The sequence below is a fragment of the Herpailurus yagouaroundi genome, unplaced genomic scaffold (assembly GCF_014898765.1).
Source record: "Herpailurus yagouaroundi ecotype Mexico unplaced genomic scaffold, PumYag 100, whole genome shotgun sequence".
NCBI lineage: Eukaryota > Metazoa > Chordata > Mammalia > Carnivora > Felidae > Herpailurus > Herpailurus yagouaroundi.
In genome coordinates, this window is record NW_024412391.1 from 83092799 (window position 1) to 83104151 (window position 11353).

Genomic DNA, 11353 nt, shown 5'->3' on the forward strand with positions numbered 1-11353 from the left:
ATATGAGGAAATCAAAACAAGGATACAGTGTTTATTGAGTGTAATGTTTCAGGCTGTCTTCCACATGCTTTACAGGCATTACCTATGATCTCACACTATCCTGAACTTAGGTATTATACTCCCCATTTACAAATTGGAAAAGTAAACTCTGAGAGATTATTTGCCCATAATCTCAGATCTGGTTGGCAGAAGAAATTGGTAGGGCAAGGTCTTTTTAAAAATCCACAATTATGCCCAGTGTAATCTCTATGAAATTAGAAAAATAGTGTGGAATTTCCACCTCTGTAGATATTTCCCCCTTTGTTTCAAATTCTCATCTTATTTTTCTCAAGAACCATAAATGCATTTTGAATAATAAAAAATACCATTCAGGAATAAACATTTTCTGAACCCAAAGTTTTGGCTGGAGAAACTTTAGGATATTTTTAAAAATCTAATTAAGATAAGTTTATAAATAGTATGTATCTGACCCAAATGATAAAAAATAGCCTTTGACCCACATACTTGGGAAAAGCATGTGGCTCCCTGGTATGTGCCAGCGAGTCTATGGGCTGGGTGAGCAAACATTTAAGCATGAGTAAGAGCAATAATGGTTCCTTTGGAGCTCCTAAATGCATTAGCATGTGCTAAAACCATAAATATTCAAGGAGATGCAGCGCTGGAAAAGACAGAAACCCAAGGTGACCTGGCACGAAGCAGGAGATGGACCGAGAACTTCGAAACTTCTTCAGACTAGGACATTCTGAGAATCCTGGAAAGGAGATAGTCCGCAAAAAAAAAAAAACCAGGAGACCTGCCAGGTAATACTGACTTGAGGAATACAATTAAATTCCTTTCTTTACAAGTCTTAAACCAAAGTTGTAAATACCATAGACTATTTTACAGAGAAATGCTACATTCTTGTTAAATGGAAAGGTCTTCCTATAAGAATTAGGAGAAAGAGAACTACTATATGCAGTTTTATATATTTTGTTTATTCCCTATAACTCTCTGAAGGTGGAATTATTTCTCACTTGCTAATGAGGAAGCTGTGGTCTAGACAGTTTAATTAATTAACCCATAACCACACAACTTGTAACAGGACTGGGATTTGAACATAAATTTCTTGACTTCAGATAGATACCTCTTTCTCTGGTAGTCAACTGCTGAGTATGGCTAGAGGAAGATTGGTGGATTTATCATGTAATGGGGAAAACTACAGAATCACAAGATTCTGCGGTTAAAAGGTATATAATTTCAGCATTGTGTCATATTTACCTTTACATCCCTTACAGTGCTGAATGCCCCTGTACTCAATGTGTTGGTAGGATGATGGATGGATGGATGGATGGATGGATGGATGGATGGATTCCCTTATTCCTGGGCTATTCTGATCCCTGTCTTTTCCATATTGAGAGACTATTTCCCAGAAGACAGCAGGCAAGTACCAATAGTATAATATTGTGTCTCTTCCTCTGGGCAAAAGCACAGAGGTAAAAGAGAAAACAATTTGTCACTGATTTTTTAAACCACTTTTCCGGTAAGTTAAATACTTGTGTAGATTATCATAGTGGTTTCCATCCTGTGAAGAAAAGGAGCATCTCTCCATTTAATTTAAGGAGATGAACTATTCCTTTTTTGCAGCTGCTATGGTCCAGTGAATATAGAGAGTACTGCACCTCTTTATGTTAGGGTGTTCCACTTCCCTTTCTGGTGTCCTTTTTGCAAAGTAGTACACCTACCATTAGTCCAAAAGAGCTAGTTTTCCTCTCTCTAACTCAATGCCACAGATTTAATTCTTGCTAAAGTCAGTTTCGAGGTGCCCAACCAATTTTTAAGGTATCTAAAGCAGGCTTCACGTCACCGTTGAGGCTAAAGAACACTTCAATGAGATTCAGGCAGTATCATTTTTTCCTAGTCCTGGCATTGTGTAACACAGAGTGGGTACAAACAATGGGGAGAGGAAAGTAACTGAGGCCATGATTAGAAGAGCCCCATCTTCATACTGGTCTTGGCTCCCTTGTGGTAAGTGGGGAAGGCATTCTTGTGAACTCTTGTGAACAGGCTGACATCATTAGGCTTGTGCAAACATGTGTCCCACTCTCTCTCTCTCCCTCTCTCTTTCAATTTCTCTCTCTGACTTCCACATCTCATTGCCATCCTTATTTCTCCCAGAAGACTTTGTTTCCTTGTTTGATATTTATGTTTGGTTTCTGTAGACTATTCTCCCTTGGCCAAGGAGAGTCTTATTTTACAATCTTTTCCAGGAGGGAGTTTTAAATTCTGTTCAGGAAGCACTTGAGAATGGTAATAAATCTCATCTCCCAGTCTTTTTTTTCTTAAAAGTTTCCAAGTATCAATTTGGGATTGTGTAATCAGTCATTCTTGTTAGTTACTAAGTAGAAACTGATATTCACATGCAATGTAGTAAATTCATCAAATGGCAAAGCCTGTGGGTCAGGAGACTGAAAACTAATCATACCACTCTAAATAGCTCCAGCATCCCAGCTACTGTCTCCTGCTGGCTTCTGAGCAGGAGAAGCATGTGGCCATAGCTAAAGTTGGCAAGAGGGTGGGGGTGGTCAAGGCCTTTTCACCATCACATTCAGGAAAGGAACATGGTGACAAGAGGCAATTCCTTGCCTTAAGGAATATGGGAGAATGTGTGATTTTGAAAAATGTGGGAGACATTCTTTGAAAAGCTAAGTCATTTGTCCAATTCTAGGTGAAGATGGAGAATGGAATGTCTTGTGGAAAACTGAGAGGAATTCACTTTAGAAAATGGGAAAATTATTTAAAGTAGAAAATTACAATACAATTGTGTGTGTGGGCATGTTTCAAGGGGGGGCGGGGAGAGAGAGAGAGAGAGAGAGAGAGAGAGAGAGAGAGAGAGACTCTAAATTCTCATTAACAACAAATACTCTTCAGAGCATATGACCTAACTTTAAAGTCAGAAGGAAGCTATTTCCCAATTTGTTCCAAATAGCCAATTATCAGATAGAGCTTTTTTCTAGGTCACCACCTCAGTGGAACAACTGCTACAGATGTGACCCGCCTGTCGGGCCCCATCATGGGTGCACAGTCACTCCCAAAAGATAGATTTAAGTCCTAACCCCTGTACCTAGAAATGTGACCATATTTGGAAATAGGAATTTTGCAGACATAATTAAGGATTCTGAGCTGAGGTCATCCTGGATTGAGGGCAGGCCCCAAATCCAGTGACTGGTGTCCTTATAAGAGAAAGGAAAATGTTATTTAACACACAGACATGGGTAAGAAGAACTGTGAAGATGGAGACCAACACTGGAGTTAGGCCAGAAGCCAAAGAATGCTGAGGGTTGCCGGGAGCCACCAGAACCTGGAGGAGAGGGTGCGGAACAGATACTTCCTCAGAGCCTTCAGAAAGAACGGCCCCTGCTGATCCTTTTGGGGGTCTGGCCTCTAGAACTGTAAGAGAATAAATGTCTATTGTTTTAAGCCACCCAGTTTGTGTTCATTGGTGGCAGCAGCCCCAGGAAACTAATGCAGGCCCCAAACCTCAGGTCTGACTCCATAGAACAGAATAAGAAATGATGTATAGAAAATACTATGTTGAGCTACTGCAGGAACCTGTTTTACCAGGATTTATATGATACTTAACTATGAATAATTTCTATATTAGACAGAAGGATAGGTCTAAATTCTAGCAATCTGGTCTGAAATCTCTATGACATTAAAGCAAGAGGCCAGAGGAAAGACCTATGTTCATATCCTTGGTTGAATTCAGAATCCCTGAGTAGGCCCATTAGGGTTTTATCTGCGGGAAAGCCCTATAAGGCTCATGCAGACAGTGGTTGGATCCATGGCACTGGTAGTCATCCTGCAGGGCGAATGCTTCAAGTGGGTGGAGACTGAGGGTCACTCCTTCACTTCCAGGACTATATCCAGGCTGGGGAAAGTACTTACACTAGAAGAGGAGGAGGGAGCAAGGGAGACCAGGCTTAGGCTGCAAAGGGGGACAATGTGGGAATGTAGCCCAGGTTTGCACCTTCTACTTTATTTTCTGGCCCTTCTCCTTGTGTCAGGTAGAGAGGGGGCAGAAGTAGACTGAATGCAAGTCAAATGATTGGTTCAGAGCCAGTGCAAGTGAGGCTATGAGTGTAAGGTTCTGTTGGGGACTGATGGGCAGTGGGAGAGGGTGATTACCTCTCATGGCTTGATGGCTATCAGAACAGAGCAAGAAGTAGCCACCCACCAATGATGGCAGGGGTGGCCATTTTGAACATTAGTTCAGCAACAGAGGCATCCACGTCTAGAAGAAATATCACAACAGTGACCAGGAAAAAGCAGGGGCAAGAACAATGGTGTAAGTCACTTCAGAAAACTCTACGGAACCCTCAACTAAAAGAGACATTAGCTGCTTCTAGCTAATGAAAGCTGGAGCAAAAGGCCACAGTGAGCTCTCACCTCATACCCTTTAGGATGGCTACTATAAACACACACAGACAGACACACAAAACAAAACAAAAAAAAACCCCAAAAAACAAAGTAACAAGTGTTGGTGAGGATGTGGAGAAATTGGAACTTGTACAGTATTGGTGACATGTAAAATGATTCAGCCACTGTGGAAAACAGTATAGCACTTCCTCAAAAAATTAAGAATAGAATTACCATATAATCCAGCAACTCTACTTTTGGGTCTACACCCCAAGCAATGGAAAGCAGGGTTTTGAAGAGATATTTGTACACCTATGTTTATAGCAGCATTATTCACAATGACTGAAAGGCAGAAGCAACCCAAGTGTCCATTGCGAGATGTGAATGGATAAACAAATGTGATATATACATACCATGGAATATTATTAAGCCACGAAAAGGAAGGGAATTCTCACATATATTATAATGTGCATCAACCTTGAGGGCATTGTGCTAAGTGAAGCAAGCTAGTCACAAAAAGATAAATATTGTATGGTTCTAGTCATTTGAGGTACATAGAATGGTCAAGTTCATAGAGACAGAAAGCAGAATGGTGCTTGTGAGGACCTGGTAAGAGTACAGAATGAAGAATTATAATTGAATGGGTACAGAGTCAGTTTTACAAGATGGAAAGAGTTCTGGGGATGGATGGTGATGACAGGTGCACAACAATGTAAATATACTTAATACCACTGAACTGCATGTTTAAAATCACTAAGACAGTAAATACAATATGTTGTCCATATTTTACTACAATTAAAACAAAAAAAAAGCCATTACTTCCTTCCCACTTCTACCCTGAACACCTACACACACTTCACAACCTTATCCCCACATCCCCTAGCCCATGTAAGGCTAGGATGACCTGAAGAAACACAGTTCACATTCCATGCTGCTGAGCGAAGCCTGAGGATATCTGTTCCTGTATGACTAAATCTATAAAATAAATTGTCCTTTAATGTTAGGGCCAGATGGGTATCATAAGCCATCTGGAAAATAAAAAACCTGGAACTCAATTTGACTCCCTGTCTCCTTTGTACCTATCACCCCTTGGCCAGGTCTTATTCTTTCTGTCTCCCTGGTATGTTTTAGATCTATCCCTTCCTCTCTATTCATGACTCTAGTTCAAGTCTTCCAGTTGTGTTTGCAACAGCCTCCTTATTCATCTCGCTGCCTCCAGTCTCACTCCTCCTAGACTCTTTCCCAGGGTTACCAGAGGGATCCTACAAAATAGCAAGTCTGAGCATGTCCCCGCTCTGAGAATCTTCTAGCCGTTGTCAGATGGATCCAGGATGTGCTTCCCAAGGTTTGAAAGGTTGAGAGGTTCTCCCCACTCAGCCCCATTCTTGGGACCAACCTTGCTTCCTACCTTCTGCCAATTCCCAGTTCCTGACACTATCTTCCAAATGTTGCCCTCCAGCAATATTAATAATCTTCTGAACATGCTATCTCATGTCTATGTTTTTTCACATGTTTTCCCTGGGTCTGAAAATACCCCTCTGACTTGCCAAACTGACAAACTCTAGTTAGCTTTCTAAACTGAGCTAAGACCAGAGACTTCTCTTATCTCCCTATTACACCTCCATCCCACCCTGAATAAATTTAACCTCTCCTCCCTCACCAGTACCTCTTTCATTTAAACATAATTCTATCTACATGTCACATGGCTTGAGAATTCTTACTTTTTTTATATGCTTCACTTCCCTACAGAACTAAGGTTTCTAAAGACTACTGCATACTCAGTACATGATAAATGTTTGCTAAATGAAATCTGTTAAAGAGTTCAGCCCATTAAATTGTCACAATAAGATTTCAGACATAATTATAAAATTAGATCACAATTTTATTATAATTAGTGACCATAAATATTACTTTATTAAAATTAAGTGACCATAATTATAGAATTTCTTGTCAATCAAGGAATTTTTACATTTTCAAGGAATTCCAGACCACACCTAATCCTGTTTCTCAGCAAATTATATTGAAATATCAGGATTTGGGGCCTGGGCATCAGTATTTTTTTTAAAGCTCTCTAACTGGAGGAAAAGACTTCAAAACCACTGGTAGCCATATTTAAAAAACTCTGACCTGATGTATTCACCTATGAGTGGGCAGTAACTTCTTACATCCATCCCAGGAAGACAGACATCTCATTACTTTTTAGTTTATTTTTTTAACCTCTGGGGACACAATGCTAGAATCTCCCTTGCCCTATAAAATAGCATTCCTCTTTAAAATAAATAAATAAAATCAGGAGTTAAAAGAAACTGGTAACTATCAGACTTTCTCAAATAAGAGACTGTTTTTATAATTTTAAAACAGTTCTGAAGTCCTTTTCTGAGCATCTGATCTTTTTATCCCCCGTGTGGAATGATGTTTTCTTGATTTGCTATCTGTTTGAAAAATAGTTTCAGCATTAGTTTCCTAAGAAGTGTGGGGTCATGACAGAATGAGCTGGCTAGCAGAGTTTATTTTTAGCTTCATGATTCTGATCCAAGCTCAGAAGCTAGTGGTAACATTCAAGTTCTTTTTCCTGACCTGACACTTTCTATGCTTGTGGGCAAATCATCCTTTGCAGGGAACATCCCACCTCTGAAACGTTTGCTTGGCTACAAATATTTCTTAGTTCCCAAGCCAAAGTGAAGCCTTTAACACCCCTAGATACAAAATTCTGAGAGGTCCTTTCAGCACTGTTGTGGTCTGTATAATGAACAAGGGCATCTGTAGGAGGCCATCTGGAAGGAACAATGATTAGGAAGATTCCCTTGGGAATGTTCTGAATCTGAAAAACTGCATGTAAATCCTAAATTCTGTCATTAATTTAAGAAAATATCACCTTTTTCCTACAAACTTAAATCATGTTTATTTAAAATTTCAGGCCCAAACTGGAATTCATCTGTCTTTTACAATTATCTAAAAAACACGTGCCTGTAACAGAGCAGAAGCAAAGAGTATTCTCTGACTTCCCATTTGCCCTAAGATGCACCCTCACCCATTTCTGGATGATCTTTCTTATATCCATCCTTTCCTCCATTTCTCCATTGCCCCCCCCCCCAACTGCCCCCAAATGTTATCTCCATCTCTCTACTGTTTCCTTCTCTTTGGCATGACCAGGACTCACCCTCCCAGCTATAGTAACAAGATAACTAGTTCTCTTTCTTGCTTTCTATGGCTGCTTTGCCAAATTAACCACAAACTTGGTGACTTCAAACCATACAGAGTTATTCTCTTATGGATTTAGGGGGTCAGAAGTCCAAAATGACTTTTTTTGAGTCTAACATAAAGGTGTGGGTATAGCTGTGTTTCTTCTGGAAACTCCACAGAGAATCTATTTCTTTTTCACTTCTACCTTCTGAAAGCTGCTAGCATTCTGTGGCTCATTGTGCCTTCTCTTTCTTCAAAGTTCATCATTCCTGTGTCTGCTTCTGTCATTCCACCTTCTTCTGCCTTTGACTCTCCTGTCTCCCTCTTATGAAGACCCTTGTGATTATATCGGGCACACCCAGATAATCAAGCATAATCTCCACATGTCAAAATTCTTAGCTTAATTAGATCAGAAAAGTCCTTTTTGACATATAAAACAAGACATTCACATATTTTAGAGATTAGGATGTGAATGCCTGTGGCAGAAGGAGCATTAATCTGTTTACTTCATGCCCTAAAGCTTTCTAACCAAGTACCATTTTTGATTACTTTCTCCGTTCACTGCTAAAACGGATGGAGTTGAATTGTACCCCTCACCCCTGCCAAATTCATGTCCACCTATGACCTGAGAATGTGACCTCTTTTGGAAATAGGGTCTTTGCAGATGTAATCAGTTCAAATAAGATGAAATCATACTACATGGGAGTGTGTCCTAAATCCAATATGACTGACATCCTTATAAAAAGAGAAGATTTGGACACAGAGACACAGGTAAGAAGGTAGATAATGTGACAATGAAGGTAGATACAGAAATGATGAAGCTACAAGCCAAGGAATACTGAGGATTACTGGCAACTACCAGAAGCTAGAAAGAGCCAAAATGGGATTCTTTTCTAGAGGCTTCAGAGGAAGCATGGCCCTCCCAACAGCTTGATTTCAGACTTTTGGTCTCCAGAAGTGGGGGTGAATAAATTTCTGTTGTTTCAAACCTCCAGTTTGTGGTACTTTGTTACAGTGGCTCTAAGAAACTCACACAGATGGGTTGAAAAAGAGGCACCCTATTTTTTTCACGTGCCAAGCTGACATGTCAGCTGACCAATCCTTAAACACTTTCACTGTCCCATTTAAATGTACAAGGACCTTTGTAGATGATTGGCTCTGTGCCAGGGGCCTCTTCACTTGAGGACCACCGACTGTTTTCTAGCACACAGGGAGTTAAGAGCATCTAGGTCAGGGGTCAGCAAAGAATTTCTGTAAAGGGACAGATAGTAAATATTTTAGGCTTTGTGTACCAAGAAGCAAAATCAAGAATGTTACATAGACACTTGTATTTAAGAAAGAAATTCCCACACTTTTTTTACTGACAAAATTCAAAACATAATCATAATAATTTGGTTCATTTTTTGTAATAAGTCTATAATGTAATTTTTTGCATAGGTCTATAACAAGAAGAAAAAAAATCCTTTTGGGGTGATAACATTTCACTTAATTGGGGCTCAAATGTAATTGGTGCATCATCATTGCTAATGCTCAGCTGTTAATATGGGTCTGTAATGAGATTTTACCTCACTGAGTATTTCAATTCAAAAATGAATATCACATCTTTGGAAATGTCTTTTCACACAGGAAAGTACTGCCAAATACTGATATCAATTCATGAGCATATAATTTTAATTGAGCATATTGATTGCTTGGAAGGCATTTATAGAGTTCTATTAAATTTTTCTATTGATATTTGTCTTTTAGCATATCATTACTTTGCAGATTAATCACTTTCAATTGAAGGTTAGATGGAAACTCCTCTATTGCTCAGTTAAATGGATTTTAAAATATGGAAATCTTTTTTGCACTTGCATTTGGGTCCAAAAACTGCTGCTGGAACCAAAGTTTGAACTCAGAAAACATATCCACTGCAAATTTGCATGGAAATGGAGATCTCACTTCTTGCTTTATCTTTTGACACCACTGTAAGAGTATAAGGCTGAGACTCAATGTAAGTTGTCAAAATGACTTACAGCAGTGTAAGTTTTCTCATATGAGTGTTGTTTAGCCTTATGATGTTAGTTTGAATTCATTAAGAGGCACCAAGAATGTAGCAGAAACCAATTTTCAGAGCCCCTCAGTGTTCCATAGTAGAGGCTAAAGGCAGTTATTATTGCAAAAAATTTCAGTCTTAGCCCTGAGCTCAAAAAAATCACAATAAAATTTTACCACTGCCATTTAACTGCTGTGTGGCTCAAGTCAAGATGTTCAGTTTCTTTTTCTGGCAAAAATTCATGGACCCAACTATAGTTACATCCATGGGAGCAAATGAGTTCACCAACGGAGCTACTGGATTGAGCTACACATGATAGATTCAGATATTTTTGGCAAAGTACCTGCTAATGAATAACACAATAAATAACCACAGGCTTTAAACACTTTACATTCATTACGTTTCACTGAAAGGCGAAAAGTCTCAACCAGTTTATTTTCTCTGGACACATTTCTTTGTCTGCTGCAATCAATCAGGATTTTGTTAACTCACCATTGGTAAACAGCTTCCCTTGCTTGGCTAACAAGTGGGTCACTCGGGTTCTTTGGGCACAGGCTCGTTTTTATTGTCTTATTTTTGGAAGAAATTCTTCTGCAATGAGACATTGTTTTACATTTTTCTAATTTTTCTAACCATTGCTTTTCTGTGAGCTAGGAATATTGTGATGATTAATATGGCTGACATATATTGTATTCTTTTAGCATAACTACCTCATTGCACAATAAGTAGAATGCTTTGCCATCTAATTCTAACAAAATAATCCACACTCCATCATGTCTTTTACTCATGACCCTGAGATCTAGACCTGAGTCGAGATCAAGAATCAGACACTTAACCAACTGAGCCACCCAGGCATCCCCTCCATTGTGTCTTAAGAGCATGATTCAAAGCCCACTTTTCCTTTCTTGTTTTGACTTAATAGATATTTACTGTAAAAGTAAATAAATAAATGAGGGGAAGAGAAAGAAAGAAGGAAGGAAAGGAGGAAAGGAAGGAAGAAACAAACAAAAGAAGAACGGAAGGTAGGTGGGAGGGAGGAAGGAAGGGAAAAAGGGAGGGATGTTATCACGTGACATTTGAAATGCTGTTGAATTAAAACTACATCACTGCAATTTGCAGTATCCCAACCGTTAGTCCAAAGTGATGAGAGTGCCATATACAGTCTTACAGGGGAACTACTCAATAGTGCCATTTTAAAAACAAATGAGTATGGCTAAGTTCCAAGAAAACATTATTTGTGACAGTGAAATTTGAATTTCATGTAATTTTCATGTGTCATGAAATATTCTTTTTTTTATTTCCCAATCATATAGAAATATAGAAATCATTCAGCCTGTGGACCGTGTGAAAACAGATGGTATGCAAGATACGGCAGGTCAGTTATAGTCTGCTGACTCCTCTGTAGGTTCTTAGGTTATTTCCAAAGTTCATCCTGCTCAATGTCATAAGATGCCCTTGAAAGAGTAGTCCTCTTAGTCACTTCCTTTGCACAGGACACCTGTATACTACTGTTTACTTGAATATTTCCAAGGAAGGGCTATGAAAGTTATTTTAAAACTACACTTTGTTTTTTACCATTTTGTCAATTTTTTTCTTTTGTGAAATTTATTCTTACTTTATTTTCCTTCTGTTCACTAATTGTTTACTTTTTTAAAAAAGTGACAGCACAGAGTTGGAGGCCATAGTGTACTACGTTACCTGGGATTCACACAAAGGAGGTTTGCTTTTTGACCTATTCAT

General features: G+C 39.0%; 1 long non-coding RNA gene across 1 annotated transcript; it reads left to right on the forward strand.

The window, feature by feature from the left end:
- Positions 1–567: 567 nt before the first annotated feature.
- LOC121028116 (uncharacterized) lies at positions 568–3460 on the forward strand. The gene is made up of 2 exons (XR_005789080.1): positions 568–800; positions 3246–3460. It is a non-coding gene; the product is annotated as an uncharacterized LOC121028116 (long non-coding RNA).
- Positions 3461–11353: the final 7893 nt, after the last annotated feature.